The sequence below is a fragment of the Amblyomma americanum genome, chromosome 1, assembly GCF_052857255.1.
Source record: "Amblyomma americanum isolate KBUSLIRL-KWMA chromosome 1, ASM5285725v1, whole genome shotgun sequence".
In the NCBI taxonomy this organism is placed as follows: Eukaryota; Metazoa; Arthropoda; class Arachnida; order Ixodida; family Ixodidae; genus Amblyomma; species Amblyomma americanum.
In genome coordinates, this window is record NC_135497.1 from 530,929,033 (window position 1) to 530,949,663 (window position 20,631).

Consider the following 20,631-nt stretch of genomic DNA (forward strand, 5'->3'; position numbering starts at 1 on the left):
CTGCTGCTCCTCTTCTGTTGCCATGGTAACGGTGCATGCGCACAACTGGTCTCTGCTAGCCATAGCGAAATGCTCGACTGGTAACCCAGTGTAGCTCTTCCTGCAATAAATGCAAAAGGCTGTTTTTTTAGAAGGGAAACGCAGCCCATCGCCTCAGGGTGCCGAGCGAACGCCGCTGTTGCCCATGATTGGCCGGGTCCATTGTGACGTGATCTATGGAGATCTCCGGCCAGCACCGACGGCGTTGCTTCGGCTGGCTTGTGTGTAGGAATTATGTGTAGGAAATTATGGATAATTCAAGTAGTGTTGAACAGTTCGCACTCTCACCATACATGTTCGAGTCATCGATCAGCAGCTTCAGAGAACGACGGAGCCGACGACGCCGCGTGTGCGCCGGCAGCCAAAGTAACGTAGCAACATTTGCACATGCTGGAAATCTCGACTTATACTTGATTTTCGTAGGTGGATGCACGTACATATCTTTAGCACAGGTGCATGTACAAATGGCAATGAAAGAAAGTAATTTGCGCCGAAACGTTTTTGTGTACTCGCTGCTGCTTAAAAGCCGGACAACCGGCTTTTTGTAACACCTGAAAACATGACCGAGTTCAAATCGCTCCCATGCTTTCAGAAGTTGCGCGAGGTACAGCATTTGCTTGTTCATTTATTTATAGTGACGTGCCTAATTAAACTTGAAGGCCTTTTAGGACTAGAGAGAATGCCAAACTGCATGACTTGGTATGGGTTCACTGCTGTACTGCTGCGCGAAGAGACGAGACGACGGAGGAAGCTCTCGTGTGCGCTCTTCTTTCTGTCGCATGTTCAGGCTACGGTTCAACCACAACACTTCGGCAATTAACCCTGTGCGTTTTTTTTTCATGCTGAACGCGCTTTTGAACAATAATTATAGCTGCTCATCAAAAGTAGTCTGCCGCAATATATATATATATATATATATATATATATATATATATATATATATATATATATATATATATATATATATATATATATATATATATATATATATATATATATATATATATATATAAATATATATATATATATATATATATATATATATATATACCAAAAGTGATTTCTGGCAGCTGATTTAGTCAATATAATATAAAATCACCAAAAATTGAAGAAACATAACAGGATTTAATTAACGACGTTTCGGCTGGAGGACCAGCCACACTCGAAAAAGGCTGGTCCTCCAGCCGAAACGTCGTGAATTAAATCCTGTTATGTTTCTTCAATGTTTGGTGATTATATATATATATATATATATATATATATATATATATATATATATATATATATATATATATATATATATATATATATATATATATATATATATATATATATATATATATATATATATATATATATATATATATATATATTTATATATATATATATATATATATATATATATATATATATAGTATAGAAAGATAAACGTATTTGGTTGCTAGAGGCAAAAATTCAAAGTTGAAAACGCTTCATGTAGCCATAGATTTATTTTGAGTCGACGTTTCGGACAGAGCCTGTCCTTTCTTGAGAAAGGACAGGCTCTGTCCGAAACGTCGACTCAAAATAAATCTATGGCTAAATGAAGCGTTTTCAACTTTGAATATATATATATATATATATATATATATATATATATATATATATATATATATATATATATATATATATATATATATATATATATATATGCCGCGGCACACTAGTTTTTATGAGCAGGCAGCCATAATTTTTGTTCAAAATATTATTGTTCAACTATATATTTGCTGCCGTTGCGTGTCCAGATAACCAACAGAAATACTTGTGGCAGATATATGCGCACTGCGGCTCGTCGAGTTTGCCGTCCTGAGTCAAGGACAAATTGCATGAATTCTGACGCCATTGTCAATCGTCAGCCATGACCAGGCGTTCGTGAATTCAAATTTTGCATTGCTCAAGTATACTAGGTTGATATCATCAGATTTGTTCAGTTAGGTGCAATTGCATGTGCTGCGTCCTGAAGTAATATTAAGAGCATTGCTTGTGCTGCCAGGAGTTGCAAAAAATCAAGAAAGTGCAAAAAGGCACACACTCTGTAACGAGCTCAAAAGAGTTGAAAACTTTGTGCCTCAATAAGGCAGTACACGAAGTGGCTTTATTTAGATCAGCATGGATGTCAACGAGCTGGAAAAGGCAAGAAGTTTGCAGACAGGTAAGAAAGTAATATACCGAAAAGAGAAATATTGATACAATTAACATATTTCGTGCCGAGAGCTTCGGTATTCTCTGTACTGCCAGGTTGCCTGGTTAACATGGAAAAGGCTGGAGGAGAACAACCGAAGGATTTGACAAGGGCGTGTGCTGAGCGCTGTTCGAAAGAAGTACCATGCCAAAACTGGTTTATATACAGGCGTCAAGCATTACAAAAAATGCCCGAAATACACAAAGCAAACAGAACTGGCAGTAGATAGCGTTGTTCACCAAAGCGCGAGGAGCAGCGGAGAAAAGAAAGCAGGACAGCTGGCCTACTCTCCGATAATAGCGTCACTTCCGCCAGTTCTCTTTTTGCCGTCCCCCACCTGGCGCTTCAGGATGCGAAGAGGGCGTGCCTGCGGCGAGGTTTTGAGAGCGATTGCAGCTCTTTTTGCGGACAGAATCTTGAAAAAATGTACACACAATTTCTAATGTCTCTTTTTCGAAACTACAGCGTTTGAGGCAGTTTGAAAACCGTTTCAGCTTCCACTTAGGTGTGCGTTTCATGGGGAGGAAAGCGCGAGCCACCTCCGTCCCGATTAACTTGAGAAACCTCTGCTGACGCCGTTATTTCCTCCCCACACGCTAGGAACGCAACTGAAGGAGGAATTGGTGCCAACGGCTATAATACAACTCAAGTTCTCTGTACAAAAAGGTTGTAAAACGAGAAAATATTCCTCTTTATTTCTCTAGCGCTTTTGAATTTCTGACCCACGCGGCCGTTGTAACCGCCGCGCATTATTTGCGTGCTTCGTGAACTCCGACAATCACGTTATCTCAGCTGATCTCGAGTGCTTTGCGGCGCCGGTCACTTTGGCGTCGTGTTCCTTAATGCGTTAGTGGTGGTGCAGCGATAGCTATGGTGGTGTTCGGTTTTGTGCTCGTAACATTCATAACTGCCAAGGGTGCAGGGAGATTCCCACGGCTACGACGGGGGAACTATTACCTGCTCACGCTTTCTCGGGAGCCAGCGCTCATTTCGGCACCGTGTGTCATGATCTATGATATTATGATATAATCGCTGCTGTTGAACCAATGATCGTGTTTGGTTGGCAGAAGTGCGGACACATCGTGGGAACCGATTATGCCAACGTAGGTTATCTGCATTCAATTGCTGTCGCAGATATTAGCAAGACAGCGAACGCCAATGCGTGATAGTGATTTGTTTTTGCGTGCTCACACAAATACTGAATAATTTTTTAGCAACTATCAACGATTGTATGGTACATCGTGTGTGCATCTTACTGCGCGCACTTACTGTGCACGGATTGTTCATTCGGTAATGCATGAACTGGATATGCACGGAAACATTACACATCACGTGAATTATGGCACGAAATGCTGTAGCAAAAATTTCAGTGGCGCCAGTTGAGATAAACTTAACACCTTTGTTAAGTTGGCACACATCTGTATTGTACTAAATGCTATGAAGTAATCTCTTTTCGACTGAAATTAACGGGTAAGATGTGTCAATAAACAATGCGAAATATGTTATCCCTTTTCCTAACAATTTTTTAGCGCTGCTTTGTCGTGTGTTGTCATGGACAATAATACGTCGTTATGGTGCCCCAGCCTGCTTTGAACTTAGCTGAAGGGGGATTTGGCGCTAGCGTCTGTAAGAAGTGGCCAAGGGAAGGTGTAGGAGCTATCAAAGCCGAGCCCGCTCTCTCGCCACAGCGCGGCCGCGCCGTCGGTGCACCTCTTTCTTAAACCGTGCATTACAGCGAGCAGCTCGCGGTGAGTGGTAGAAAAACGACAGTGTTCGGGCGTCAGCTCCCAAATCCTGATGTTAGCTGGTTCGCTGAAAAAAAGCCCAAAGAGCTGCTAAAATAATACGAATAATTCCGCAGGAAGGCATTGCGGTGGCTTCTCTGGATATGTTCATCATCATCATAATCAGCATGACTCCGCCCACTGCCGGAAGAAGGCTTCTCCCGTATATCTACGATTAACCCTATCCTATTCCAGCTGCGCCTCCCTTATCCCCGTAACGTTCGTAATTTCCTCCGCCCACCTATGTTTCAGCCGCCCCCAGATGCACTTGCCCTCTTGGAATCCATTTGGTATCTCAAGCAACCATCGGTTATCTTGCTTTCGCATCACAAGCCCTGCCCATGACCATTTCTTAATCTTGATTCCGAATAAACTATCATTAACTCCCGTTTGTTCCCTGATCCATTCTGCCCTCCTGTCGCTTGAAGTCACATCTGCCATTTTCCTTTCCATAGCTTACTGTACTCTGCTCAAACATAATCTCTTAAGCTATTTATGCCCTTTGACACCCCATATAACACCCCCTAGTCCCTCACTAGATAGAGTTGTAGTGTTCTGCAGATTGGAGTGTTCTGTAGTGTCCAGCAGATTTGGACCAGTTGTAAAGCCAGTAATGTGTGGCAATACGCGGCACTCTTTTTCCAATGGCTCTTTCTACTGATCTAGTTAATCTTTCTAACATCAATAGTTTCATTAAGCCTCATAATCTTCATTGTTGCTCTTGCATTCATGTTAATCTCAGATCTGGTCGAAATAAGCAAGAAGAACTTGACTGTTTTTTCAGAGAAGTGGAAACTTGTTTCAATGTTGCTATGTTTTCTGAAACGTGGTTTACTTGTGAAGGTGACGTCTATGTGATTCCGACATACAAGTGTTTCTATATGAACCGATCCATAAGAAGGGGAGGTGGTGTTTCAATGTTAGTTTCGAATCTAATGGAATCAGAAATGTTGCCTGAATTTTGTTGTATTACACCCCATTACGAAGTCCTGGCAGTCAAGTCTGGCACAAGGATATTTTGTGTCTGCTATCGTCCACCGGGTGGCAGTTCTGCTGAGGTCTTTTTATTTCTTGATTCATTCCTAGAATTTGTTAACATGAAACAATATGAGTTAATTTTAGGTGGCGGTTTTAACATTGACATGCTGGCCAACAATAACACAACAATCGAGTTCAATACTTATCGTTCACTCCTGTGTAAATGTCATTATGTCATCTACACGGATTACGACAGAATCAGAAACACTTTTAGATCTTTTCATAACAAACTCCAAAACAGAATGCTTGAAATCAGGCACCATTGCTTATGCTCTGAGTGATCACATGCCAATATTCATATCTGTTAATCTCGCTCCGAATTCTCAAAGACAACCCGACCAAATGTCATTTTATCGCGTTATAAATCATCACACGTTATGCGAGTTCAAGGAACGCTTATCTATTGTTAACTGGGAACATGTTTTTGAGGAAAGCGACCCTGACGAAGCATACGAAAATTTTTTAGAGATTCTTACTGACATTTAAAATGCTTCCTTTCCGCTGAAGAAATTCTCCCAGTCAAAGAAAAGTAGGAAACCATGGGTCGACGAGGACATGTTGCAGTTGATAAGAAAACGAGATGAACTTTACAGACTGTTTTTACAAAGTAGATGTCCTGAAGCGCTGAAAACATTCAAAAAATTTAGGAACTTCGTCACAAAGCAACTTCGCGTCGCTAAAAAGCAATATATTTATAACCGATTTTATTCAACTGGTGGACAGTCTGAAAAAGTTTGGAAGGTTTTAAAATCTATCTTAAGTAATTCTTCCGAACCGACCCCAAAAATTATTCATGAAGGGATTGAAATAAAGGTTCTGATCTAGCAGATGCCTTTAATGACTATTTCCTTTCCTTTGCTGACACGTCAAGCGGCGACGTAAATCTGTCCTATATGAGTGCCCGAAATGGTGAAACAATATTTCTAACACCGGTTACAGTAAATGAAGTAATTACAGAATTTTTAGCGCTTAATAATAGTAAAGCCACAGGTGCGTCAGGTTTTCAGATACAGCCCATAAAATTTACCATCGGCATTCTTGGACCTTGCCTCACCCATATCTTCAACCTATCCTTGGTTTCCGGCGTTTTTCCGCGTCTTATGCAAAGGGCAAAAGTGACAGTAGTGTATAAAAAAGGTAACCAAAATGAAATGGGAAACTATCGCCCGATATCAATCTTACCTGTGTTTTCTAAAGGCCTCGAAAAAGTTATTCTTAAACGGCTATCCTGCTTCACTGAAAGATGTAACATTATCACTACCGCTCAATATGGGTTTCGTAAAAATAGATCGACTGAGTTAGCTCTCCTTGCTCAGAAAGAATTCATACTAAAACATTTTGAAGCAGAAAACATGGTACTTGGATTATTTTTAGATTTTTCAAAGGCGTTTGACCTTGTTAATCACTCTGTGCTGCTCAAAAAATTAGATAACTAAGGCATTAGAGGCATAGCCCATATGCTGATTTCCTCATACTTGCGACATAGATCTCAGTTTGTTAGTATTGCCGGTGAATGCTCCCAGTTGAAAGCGGTAGCTTCTGGTGTTCCACAAGGAAGCATTTTGGGTCCGTTTCTTTTTGTTCTCTATATCAATGATATTGTTCGCATCGATAGCACTGCTAAGTACATAATTTACGCAGATGACACTAGTCTGTTTTTTTCGGGTACTTCAACGGTTGATCTCGCAAATCGAGCTAATAAAACCTTAAAAGAAATAAATACTTGGACTGCTGATAATCACTTAAGAATTAATGTTAGTAAAACTGCAGCTGTTATGTTCACCCACGTCACAAACACTTTGAACTTTCTCTAATTGAATTAAAAATACCAGAATAGAATTTGTGCAGACTGTGAAAACTCTAGGTGTTTACTTTGCATCAGATATGTCGTGGAATGATCATATTAATTACGTCGTTAAGAAACTTTCCAGAACAGTTGGTATCATGCGCCGCCATTGCTTTAATTTTCCTACGTCAGTCACCATGTTACTTTATCACTCTTTGTTCTCTTCCATAGCCAACTACGGATTTATGGTGTGGGCAACAACAACAGCCGAAAATATTAACAAACTCACAGTCTTACAAAAACGTATTATACGCATTGCATGTAAAGTGCCGTATTGCTTCCACACTGCGAGCCTTTTCCACTGACACAACGTTATTCCAATGAAATCCATGTATAATTAAAGGCTGTGCCATAAATATAAACTCGCCATAATGAAAAATGATTACTCCTTACTTACACTTGCTGGGTTAGAGCAAAGCAGAACTGTGTATGATACCCGCGCAGCAGAGCTTTGGAATGTTAAGAAATGCCGCACAAACTATGATAAAGAAATGTTGCAGCATATTTTACCGACACTTCTGAACCAGTTGTACTGCCACAAGAATCTTGATGTCTCCAATATTTCTCTGAAAGAATTGTCCCAATTGTTCCTGTAGTTCTTTTTTCTTGTTATTACCATTTTGAGCGGATGAGTCAATTTTGCTGTCCCTTATTTTCTCCTCTCTGCGTTTGCCTTTATAGGCTCTTGGACCTAAAGTAGTTCTTTTTTCCTTTACATGCAGAATGTACTGCGTACTGAACGTACATGTGTCGTTCTATGTACTGAACATACGTGTTTTTTTTTCCCTTACATTTTGTTTGATGCCATTTTCTACCGCCGTCAATGCTGCACTGTAAGAGGAAGCCAGGACCTTTCAAGCTGTCTATACAGCTTTTTTCCTGGCTGTCCTCGCAACACCTAGTTGCGGAAATAAACCTTCAAACCTAATGTGGGCAGCGGGGCCCGTTTTAGCCAAGGGCAGCCTGTATAGCTACACGCTGCACAAGAGCAACAACAGCAACTTCAGCCTCTGAAGTCTGGTAGAGTAAAACCATTACAACGTACAATGCACTCTCAAGCGCAGGTCAATGTCTGGATCTAAAGGCGATAACACACCCTACAGGAACGCGTATTATTATCGCCTCAGTAAGGGCAACTTTATTTGTCAAACAGAAGATTAAATTTTGTGACTAACGTGTTAAGAAAATATGCGGAATAAGGTCACCTTACAGTATTCAATACCATTTACAAAGTGTGTAAACATGTCAGCGCCTCGCCTAAAAGGTGTAACACACGTAGTGAAGATTTTATGCAGAACACAACAAAATGTAACACTAGAAAAGGGGACGGAACATCTATCATCTACATAAATATGAGGATAATAAATCACTCTGAGAAGCGCTTCAACAAGGCAAGCAGAGGAAATGTTTGACTAGAGCAATCAATGCGAAAGTGTTCTGTAGAGGACCAAAGAGCGGGTTGTCTTGATCTGTCATTATAAACCAAGCACTCTTGTTTACCAGCTTAGCGTGCAGATAATGCACGGAGTTCTCGGGATTTTTGTGTAAGGCTCAGTTTGAGAGAAAACCAGTCATTCAGAATTGTTTCCATGAATGGAAAGGATAGGATTCGGTATAGCTCCAGAATACTGGCCTCTGGGGCGTGTTGGTGAATGATGAAATGATCGGCGCCGCAAGTACAACGACACAAGAAAAGAACAACACATGCGTACACTACCAACGGTTTAATAGACGGAAAGGAGGCATATCTATAACACTCAGCTCAAGAATGTGACACACCTAATTATTGCTCGGAACCCAGCCAGTGCCAAGAAATCAGCATTAAAAGAAGAAAGCGCAGATGTAATCGCAGAACCCTTCTTGTCCCCATGCGCATAAAGTACTAGCTTCTCATAAATTGGTTTCGAAACCAAAGAGAGGAATAAAAAATTTTATTTGCGAAAGCAGCATAGACCATTCATTGCAAAAGCACTGTCATACATTTGAAGCAGAAGCAGTCAGAAACCTGCAAACCCAAAAGAAACAACACCACACAAGCAACAAACAACACCTATTACTGAGTGCACCGGACGCTAGATATTAAAGGAAGGAATCTCGAGCGGGACATGGTTCAGCAAAACCCTTTAAATATAGAAAATTTCATTTCTTCGAAGGGCTACAGAGGTGTCGCTGACACTTGTGCTTCCCTTCATTTTAATCAACAAGGCCTGAAGTATTTCACACGCCACCTGATTGCGACTCTTTCCAAAGATTCGAAGCCAGCCAAGCTCTTACTATTACTTGATTTTGTACAATCGGGTGGCAAATTCGACCCCCTCTGTTTCATAGCGATTTCTCATGCTCCTGTGCCCTGTCATTGATGCCTATGTAGACCGTACCACACGTCAGGGGGGTTTTATACACCGCGCCTACGGTGCAGGAAACAAAAGGCCTGCCATGCAACTTTTTGCACTAGGCTACCTCTTTATAAATCGGCGAGCATAACCCGCTCAGCTTTCGGGGCGCGGAGAACACGACCGCTACGTCGTGCCGCTTGCAATCTTCTTATGGCTGTGCACCACTCAGTGAATCTAGGGGACAACTTGCGGTCGCCTAGTTCCCAGCTTGGCATGGCTTTTTCTATTGCCTTTCATTTTTTGTAAGAGGGCCTCTAATACTACTATCTTTTGGAATCAGTGGGTCCTGTAATGTCTTAGAGTCCTTCCTATACTCAAGTACATGTACCCATCGCTCACATCGCTTCTACAACCTGCCGTGCAAGGTTCACCTTGCTTTTGTCTACGCAAAGACAATCCATACAAATAATTATCTCGGCTTTATAGCTCCCTTGTTCGGGCTTATATTTCGCGCCCAGGCGGCATTTCGTAGCCAGTTTATATTCACTTTATGTTTACATGGGGCACTTGAATAATTCGACAATATTTGAAATCTCTTCCCTTGCGGCGACTGCGAACAAAAATTGCCAACGTTCGCAGCAGTAGCGCCAGTAACTCGTACTGCCGGAGCAACGGGCAGTGTACAGTGGGTGTTCATTCGTTCCTAAGGTGACGAGATGGCACTACCCATTGCAGTGCTACGATGTTTTTGGCAGTTCTGTTGTTTTTCCTTGCTGCACCAATTGGGATTTAGCGATTAAATTTTACCAATGTAGACACGTGCTCCACCCAAACTTAGCGCAAAACTGTCCATGAAATGTCACCTCTACGCCAAAGGTCAGAAGCAGCAACGTGGTTAAGACGATTTCTATTAAATGTGTTATTCTGAAGCAACCAGAGGTGGGCAAATGCCCTCGGTTTCACTTTTCCTCCCTCACCCTCACTTTTGAATCTATGGTCCTCCCTCACCCTCGCCCTCATTTTGAAAAGTTATCCGGCCCTCCCTCACTCTCACCCTCACTTCGAAAAATTTGCTCGCCCTCGCATCGTCAGCCCTACTGCACCCTCACTAACAATCGTTTTAAAACTCGAGTTACTTTTTGTAGTCAGCAACTTCTCGCTATATTTCTGAGTAATAAACATATAAGACAAGCCCTAAAGGCACGATTGAGTGAGAGGCTAGGTGCTTATAGTGTTGTGTGCGTGCGTGTACGTGTGTTGTTTGAGCTAATACGTGAGTCAAAACCGAGACAGTTATGAGCTGAACCCCTAAATATCACTCTGCGTTTACTTTTGGAACGCACTGAATGCATACGTGTGCCCTGAACTATAACATTTCATTGTTATCTATTAGCACTGCCAAGATGAGTCAGCGCTTTGTCGTGTGTGTGTACAATACTAATGTACGCCAAGAATATTTAGCAAGCAGTGCAGTAGCGTTTACCACAACAATTAAAAAAAGTGCTAAGCTCAGAATAGACACGAAAATCTGAAAATTTGTAGGTAGCCGAATTACCAATAGCCGATGACATTGCGACAACATCGGGTCTTCTGAATTTGACTGCTTCTAATCTCCCGCCATTTCGCATGGTCTGCTGCATGCTTCTCTGATGACGCTTCCTGCACACGCAAAAAACATTATGAAGACCACAGTTTCAACCTATAGCGTGAGAGACTGGCAGTTTAACACGCGTAAACGCGGGTACGTGACGAAGACGACGACAATTCAAGCACAGCTCGAGAGCTCGGCAGTTCGTTCAGGCAGGATATTAAGATTTCTCCCAGCTTATTGTTCATCAGAGGCAAGTGTATGAACCGAGCGAGTTTAAACCCAAGTGGCGCTCCCTCTTGGTGGTGTTCTCAGCCTTACCTTGCTCTGTATTTTGGAGCGTTAAGCGCTACTTGTCGCGTTTCGGGTCTCAGCGTTATGCGTCATAACGCATAACGCTGAGACCCGGTTTGCGTTATGACGGAAACCTAAACCAGTGGTTCTCATGGTAACCGAAGTGGTTACAGGACGGAATAAAAAATGAACAGGCGGCAGTGTAATACCCGAGCACGACAACCCCTTGATAGGTGTGTGCGAATGGTACTTTTTCCAAACAGAATCGAGTACCAGTAGTATAGCGTTGCTACCGAATAGAATACGGATAGTTTGGCTGGAAACCGAATCGAATATGAATCCAATAATGAGGAAACCGATTTGAATACGAATGTTTTGACTAATATTCGATACTTTTACGAATATTCTATGAGCAATTGTCAGGAACAGCGACACGCTGCCTTCGTAAATATAGCTAGGTCTTTTAAAAGAGGCAACATTGATCTCAATCTGGGGGATCGCAACACAAAGTGCGTGCATTAACTTTATGACTGACATGTTATGCCTATAGAAAAATACCTTTTGCTCTCCATAACAGAAGATAATAAACTAGCACCACATCTTAGTGTATGATATGGGTAGGGATTATGTATCAGTAGAAGCCACTGAAATCAAGCAGGCTGGGTTCCTGCACCTGCTTCGGCCCTGCTGCGTCGTCCAATCTCTGAGGCCACGTATGTAGATTACGAACACCGCCACGCGAATTGGCAGCACCGTGGAGCTGAACCCTCCATCCCGAGCATACCGATCGCGGCAGCATGGTAATGCGGCGTGTATGATTCCTGTTTTTGGAAAAGCCATGGAAGGAAAATACCGCTAGCCGTATACGAACGTCACGCCAAATACTCGAAAAGCATTAAAAAACTTGAACATATTCGATTAGTTCAGAATAATTTTGAATATACACCGTTCGATTCGTTCGAATTATAGAATACGAGGATTTTCGATTTGGTATTCGAAATTTCCGAATATTCGCACAGCACTACAACTCAAAACCAATCTATGTCGATCCGGTATATGCATCCCGTTCGTCTTTTATTTCACCTTTCTTGCCGTCTTTGTAGCGCTGTGAGCAATAAGAATATATCTCTCTGCCTGGCAGACATCCATGTCCGGCCACTTGGTCTCGACTTTCATGTAAAATGTTTTGGGCCAACCGTTTGCCGCAGAATCTTCCGGGTGGCGTCATACGGTTCAGCGTTTTTACAGCATAAAGGCACTAGTTAACTTAGAGCCTAACTAGCGGCAGGTATTCGAAAAGGCGACCTAGGTACCCCCAATTCCACGTCTTTATGAATCTTGATATGAACATTGCGGCTCAAACGTTTGTCACAGTGTTTGGGATAGTGGTACACGATTCCGCGTTTTGTTCAGCATAAACTTACAAGTTAGGGTCGAGCTGGCGGCAGGGATTCGAACCGCGGAATTATGTTAGGAGTGTTAACGCATGATATTCGATGGCTGCCTCAGCATCGTCTCAATTTTGCGATGTGTTTCGTGTAGCTTCCTTAAACCTCTGCAAATAATTTAAAGTAAATATAATATTTTCTCAATGAAATAAATACCATGCTTTAAAAAAAAGCTGTGGCGACGGCGTAGAGGCCTGAAGCAGCGGGCAGAGAGACACAATATTTTAGCGCCTCCCCGGGTTCGGATCCCACTCCATCAGCTATGAAGTTTTTTTTTTATTTCTTTAGTGTCTTCCCCCCTGCGATGCCGGCTTTCCGGTGTAGTCAAGCTCATATGCTGCTTTATATAAAACATTATGCACGCCACTTGAAAATCAAACTGGTCGCTAAAATGGAGCATTTGGGCTGACTGATGGGAATCACTAACTCCCAAAGTCTGGAGTGAATGATTCCTGTGGTTGCCATTTTAGTGCTCTAGCACTGCCACTGCTTCGAAAAGCGGTTGTCTGTCTGCCCGAAGTTTGCTTCTACCACGTCGGCCACCTTGGTCACGTGACGTTGTGAGGTCATCACAAGCTGCGCACCGTGGCAGTTCAATTATTGATTAGTCGGGAGAGACTCCTTAGGGACAACATGAGCCTCACAAGCCCCACCAATGGCAGCACCTGCCGTCCCAGGGCAGTGGCGCGTAGTACCTCTGATCAGGAACGGAATCAGGCCTCTTAGAGATCTGTAAATGTAGAGAATGACCAATTCTACCGCAGTACATGTTTAAAACAAAAGTAAACCTGTCGAGGTCAAACAAAAGCATAGAAAGTGAATATAAACAATGAAAAACCAGATCTGATGGGTGCTAGCGCACGGTAATTTGTGGTAAAACTTCAATATAAATTTCCCGTGGTTTCTTGCTTGGACGTCTACGCATTTGCTTCATAAAATTAGGAGCGCGATTAGGTGGTCACACGTCTCACCAGACACAGAAATAAACCAGGAGATTTTCCAGTCATTTGGAGAGCAGTACAAATTTTTCTTTTTTAGCACATCGTACAATGCAAGGCGAAGCCAGCGAGGTGGTTAAGCTGCTGCTTACTTTCCATGGTGGTTGGCTTTCCCCACCACACTGCGGCATCGCATTCCTATACCGCAATTCCAGCGAAAATAGAAAGAAGATACCACTGTACTGAACTAATCAGAGTGTGAATGAAGAACCTCCACACCAACACCGCCAACTGGCTTCGATGTGACAGCGGAATTTCGTAGAAGCATTTCTTGCGCTGCAGTCAATTCTTTGAGGCCTCCCTGAGCTCAAATCTGACTTTGTTCCGGAAAAGAGGATTAGAACTTGCGAATTCAACAGCCGTAGTAGGTACAATTTTTACATGTTTTACTCTATACTCTCATCATCTGACAGACTCAGGGCTGATAATGAAAATGTTGACTGCGGTACCACGGCACCCGTTGAACCGGCAGCTACACGCACAGCCCGGCCAGTGCCCTCTTGTTGCGCACTGTGAAGGGTGTTTCACCGGAGACTTTCGAAAGAAAAACCTCAAAGAAATTCTTAAAAAACCTTTTTAGTTAGAAGAGCGCTTCTTTCGGCATCTATAGCATCGACAGCGGTGTACAGCATCACGGCGACGGAGAAGGCGCGCGTCTACTCGCCTTTCATGTGCGCCTCGTGTACCGCCAGACGGCAGAAAATATTTATTTCCCGGAACCTGCACCTCAAGAAGTAGCGTTTTAAAACCAGCATTCATAACGGGCTGCACAGACAAAAAACGTTAGAGTGCAGTGCGGGCAGCCATCCTCACCCTCAAACAGTGCATGATGCCCTCCCGCACCCTCACCTCATCATATCTTTCCTCCCTCGCCCTCACCTCACCATGTCTTTCCTACTTCAACCTCGTCCTCACAAATTTTCATGCGCCCATCCTCTCTAACCCTCACATGAGGTGAGGGTGAGGACGCCCTCACGAAGGCTCGCCCTCGTGAGGATGCCCATCTAGAAGCAACATTCACTGTTACGACTGCGAGGTTGCAACGCTAGCATCAAGCTCTATATGAAGCCAGCCTAAACGTGCTGCGCAGAAAATAAGCGAGGAGCGACTCGCACCTGCCCTGTCCTCAGAATTCCTTAATCGCCCGCAGAGACCTGCGGCGCCAGGAAATGGTGTTACTTCGCTAGACCAACGCAAGGTTGCGTTTTATTTTTTAAATGTGTATCCGATGTCCTTCATCAACCTCCGGAACGTCGTTTTCTTGAAGTTCGACAGGTCATCGACCTCATTGACAGCCTTTAGCACACTGTTCAGTGTACTCTTCGCGTACATACCGTGCACTTTCATACGCATGGCATGGACTGTGAAGCTGTCATTCTTGACTCTTCGCGTGCTTCAAATCTTCACGTCGCGAGGGCGTTTCTTCGGAGACGCCGAAGGCCCACACAGAGGCTCCGCCTTGATTTTGGCAACGGCACGGGGAGATACTCCGGTGTCCTCGCTCGAAGCACTTCCCGAACACACTTCTCCAGAAAACGAATCCTGGTACGGGCGTACACATTTGCAATTACTTGCTTTGCGTGATTTGACTGCTTGGATGTACGAACCTTCGAGAAAATGCGTACAGGAGAGGTGGCCGGGGCCGCTGAGCTAGACGTCATTTTCTCAAAAGTGAAAGGAAGCCGTGAAGAGTAAACACGGCGGCCTGGGTTGCAGGGACAGCGAAAACGTGAAATGTAAAAACACGGAAAACAGAAAATACAAAATAACAGATCTCGATCGATTCGCTCGCAATAAGAACGTTTTCTTCACGCTGATGACAGATGTATTATCCACGAAGGCTGCCGGCGAAGCATTTGTTATTTTTCGCTGACCACAAGCAGCGCACTATTTTGTGTCTCGGATGGAGGTTGCGCAAAAAAGAGCGCTAGCTTTGGCAGCGTTGCACCTGATGTAATAAAAGGAGCCTCCATAACCCTTTAATAGGACGTTTTTCTCTTTCCCTTCTTTCAGTCCTTCATTTTTTTTCGCTGGTTGTGGATAGCTGCGGACAGTAAGGAGAGTAGCTGCGCACCCATCGCGGTGGCTCAGTTGTTTGGGCTCTTATCCAGTGAGCCGGAGTACCCGGGTTCGAACCTGGCTGCTGTGGCCACGTTTCAAATGAGGCGAAGCGTAAAAAATTTGCAGTGGCTAGCTCCGCTATGCCAGGAGATACGTAGCGGGAGGTAAGTTTCTCTGGCTGAGCTTGTTGTTGGCACTGTATGTCCGCTTAAAATCTCCGGGTCGCAGATGCACTTTCGGAAACTCGAATGGTGTGATCAGTCACACGACGGGCCTTCAAATCCTCTTCAGTTGGTTGCTGTTTTACTGGCGCGTTCTATAGTCTCCATCTCGGCGGCTAAGCGGCGTCTATTGCGCTCGGCAGTCTGGCGTCTCCGTTTGGCAAGGCGTTCCTCTCTATTCGCGCGTATCCGCTGCTCTCTTCGCCTTCTGACGTTCATTCTCTCTTTGTTGAGTAGCCAACAGCCAGGCGACAACCTCAGGATCGGAAAGGTTAATATTATTTTGTTTATACCACCGTTTTGCGTTGCGATACAGCTGCCGATTACATCTCCGCTTTTTATACGCAATGCTGCCCATGAGACGACGCGCGGTTCGGGTGATAACCGCGGTGTGACATCATACCAAACAGTGGCCACGGCGAGCCGTGCGGTGTGACGTCATGCCAGATGGCGCCGCGAGCGCGCAAAGCACAGTCACTGGCTCACATAGCTCGGAAGACACCCGAACCGCGCCCTAAAGGAAAGGATAAAGGAGGGAGGGAAACGACAAAGCGTGCGGCCCACCCACTCCTCCTCCCCGTTTCCATAGTAACGGCGCAAGCGCACAACTGGCCTCCCGCATGCACCATGGTGGTGCATGCGCACAACTGGCGTCTCGCCTCTACCGCGATATGCTCGACAGGTAGCCCAGTGTAGCTCCCGCTGCAAAATTCCTTCGTGTGTGCGATGTCTCGTTCCCAGTATAATCTTATCCGTGGCCTATACCCTCTCTTTGTTTTGACGAAAGCAAAAGCGGATAGCTCGCTCACTGTGTCGGTGAAGACCTCAAGCGCGTCTTAAGAAAAAAGAAACTTGAACGCCGACTAAATGCTAGCTTTGCCAGCAAACGGTTCCGTTGTTTTTATCTCACGGCGTGCTTTAGTTGTCCACCCACAAAAAAGATATAGATAGACCCCTTTCCTTTCCTGAAAACCGAGGCTGGCTTTAGAAAAAAAAATTAAAACTGGATTTTGAGTTAAGGAAACGGCGCAGTAATTTTCCCACATCTCGATGGGCACTTGAACTGCGCCGTAAGGAATGGGATAAAAGAGGGGGTGAAAGAAAAAAGGCACACATAGGTACCGTAGTGGAGGTCCCAGAAAGAATTTCGATCACGTGGGGATATTTAACTCGCACTAATATCGCGCAGAACACGGTCGCCTTTCCAATTTCGCTTCCATCGAAAGAAGGCCGCGGCGGCCGGGTTCCAACCCGGGAACTCTACCTCTGTAGCCCGGCGCCTAACCTCTGAGAGACCGAGGCGGTTGAGAGGGTTTTGACCACGAACGAATAAGATAAGGGAACAAGACACGCTTATTTGCTTCGTACAAGCGGGCTTGGTTTACAATTTAATATTGGGCCGCGGTTTGACGTGCGCTAAACACAAAGGATGCCCGTGTGCAGCGCGACGTCAGACACGTAGTATATGGCATGGACCTGCGAAGAAAATCAAGTCATTGATGTTATAACTGAGCCCACGCGGGAGGGGTGGCAGGCGGCAATATCTAGCTTGGAAGAACGACTTCAACGTCAGCTTATGCAACGAGCGAGCAACAGCTTGCGAGTACCGGGCTGGGGACACCACGCTCCTAATATTTTCGTCATCTAATGGCGCGGTTGAGGTGTGCACCAAGAGTGAGAATTGTCTTCGTCATTTCCTTTCCTTGCAACCCACCGCATTGGTTCAGTGGTTGGGCGTTAGGCTATTGAGCCGGAAAGCACTGGTTCAATCCCGTCTTCGGCGACCACCTGGGGATCGTTAACGTGCACTAATGTGCTGTGCGATGTCAGTGCACGTAAAAGATCCCCAGGTAGGCGAAATTATACCGAAGCCGTCCACACCGGCACCTCTTTCGCCCTTTCTTCTTTCAGTCCCTCCTTTAGCCCTTCCCTTACTGCACGGTTCAGGTGTCACCGATATGTGAGACAGATACTGCGCTATTTCGTTTCCCTAAAAAAAACAACCTTTATTTTTATTTGCGCGTTTTAATGGAGGCGAAACGCGGAAGGCCCCTGTGTGCTCTGCAACGGCCGTGCACGTTAAACATCCATAGTTGTCGAGTTAGCGCTCACTTTTACGCAGAACGCAGAATGCTGCTAGCACACAGCTTTTTCGCTTTATGGTGCAAGAATCGACCAGATTTATCTCGATTAATCCCAACCAGGTGGAGCCGATTCTCTACGTTGTTCTCGTGTGTTGTTACTTTGCCCGCTGTATCTCGATAGTCCGCTGTCAGCTTAAAATTGAGCACGGCCGAGAGCGGCGGGAATTCAGTTCGACGACCGCCGAGGACGCTTGTTGCTAAGCCGCCGCCGAGCCGTTCAGTTCTTTGAGGGCGCAACAGAGCCCAAATAAAAAGTTTCGCTTGGAATCTATTCTCGCTGTATTCCTGCTCGCCGGACGGCAGTAACCAGTACGTGACTTCATAAACAAGGCGAGGCATTGAATTTATTGCTGCGTAATTTAGCATGATTTACCAACTAGCTCCAATCGTAGGTATTCTCATGTGGTGGAAATATTTCGACACCCCTTCATTATGCCACCTGTTTCTCTCTTTCTTCCTGCATCCTTTCGCTCTCGACAGATTCGAGGTGTCCACCTAGAACTGAAAGAGTAATCTGCGCCTGTCCTCTCCTAAAAATCTATTTTCGCTTCCATTAGCCCCGCCGCGGTGGCTCAGTGGTTAGGGCGCTCGACTACTGATCCGTAGTTCCCGGGTTCGAACCCGACCGCGGCGGCTGCGTTTTTATGGAGGAAAAACGCTAAGGCGCCCGTGTGCTGTGCGATGTCAGTGCACGTTAAAGATCCCCAGGTGGTCGAAATTATTCCGGGGCCCTCCACTACGGCACCTATTCTTCCTTTCTTTCACTCCCTCCTTTATCCCTTCCCTTACGGCGCGGTTCAGGTGTCCAAAGATATATGAGACAGATGCTGCGCCGTTTCCTTTCCCCAAAAACCAATTATTATTATTATTCGCTTCCATCGAATCGCGGACGCCACGGCTTCCATTTTATCTCACTACCTTGTTCCCAGCAGCTGAACGGAGGTCTGTTCGTAAGCGGGTGCCAAATTTTATGGCAACCTATTTCCTGTGATGGCGCCATAAAGGCTACCCTCCAAGCAGCCTCCAATCTGACCAAACATTATGCCGTTAACGTGGCACTTTCAACTTCCCTAAATGTCCAAACTGCTCCGCTACGTCCCAAAAATCGCACTTCCCCTCGCTCTCCTATAGTCAGTGAAATAGATGGACGCCTGTTACCAGAGGTTGAAACCCTCGGGGCACCGGGTATGCATATTCAGACCGATGGGAACACCACCACCCTCCGGAGACTTAATCACATCAAATGAAATGAAATTTATTTCTGCCTTGAAAAGGTAGACAGCGGAGGCGCAAAAAAGCTGTAAGATGCAGCTTGACAAAGACGCAGCCCCCTTTCGCTTGGCAGCGACTTGACTAGAGGCGATCTACTAGAGGCGATCTCGCACGTCATCCGCTGGGTTTCGGGCCACTACAGAGGCATGAAAGAGAGCAACGTATGTCGGATTCTTCAGGACTTTTTACTCTGCCGCGTGCTCTTCTCCACCCCATATCAATAGCTCTCTCGTCGCGTCATTCACGCCTAGTATACACTCATTAGTCGGGCATACAAGGTCGCCTTGTACACCTGCGGACCGAATCCTACAAATAGGCCTTCACAATACAATTGGGGAACTTCAACGCGCACTTGGCAAGCAGAGTATTTTCGCTTGACACAAATCGAATCTTCCCGGAATATTCTGCTTTGCTTTGAAATCCTGAACTGAAGCTACGTAGGGGTTGGGAGCTTTGCCAAGCCGCAATTGCAGATTTTTTCCTTCTCCTCAGCCATGTATCTGACAGCAAAAATAAACCTTGACCTTGACTTTGATCCTGACATTTTGGCAATCCATTTGAAGTGTGCTTTAGTAAATACGAAATTAATTTGTGCGTAGTATACTTCAACTCTAACAAATGGGTAGCCCGGTTCACCGTATCTGCAGCACACTTCAAGCTGCCGTGGAACAACCTAGTGCTCGAAATCAGGTTACCGGGAACAGTGAAAACTCTCCCTTTTCGTCCATTCGTATGTTAACTTCAAGCAGAAAGGCAATCACCACTTATTTAAATTTCGTGTGGACAGCGTCATAGCATTATACCGGCAATGGCGTCATGCGCGCCTCCTGGCCCGGACATGCCAAAAAAAAAAACCCCGACTGGCAAGGCCGAGTGGCTCCCATAGACGCCCTTGTGTTTGTTCTTTGACAGTTCGACTCCTGACCGATGCCTGACGCAAATTACGACTAACAATTCGGTTCTATATAGACCGCACATTCGAACGCGACCACTCCGACGCTTGTGAGACAATAAGGGGTCCACAGTCTTTGCGCAAAAACCGCCTCACCGGGCAAGATAATGGGTCTCCTCTCGGGGGAATATATAAGCCAAGCCACTTATTAGGCTTGTCGGAGAAGTTCGTGTTTGCTGATGTCACTTTCCGTCGGCATTTCTTGTGTGGCGACATCATTCACGTTCAGGTCCATTCACGTGACCTTGCATTGGCATAGACTTCTTGACAACGCGTTCTATCTGGGTTTGTCTCCTGAAGCTTATAACCAGTTCAGTCATTACTTCTGCTTTTGAGAGCAGTGATCAATATTATCCGGTGGATCCGACTAGCACACCTTTCGTAAGCCG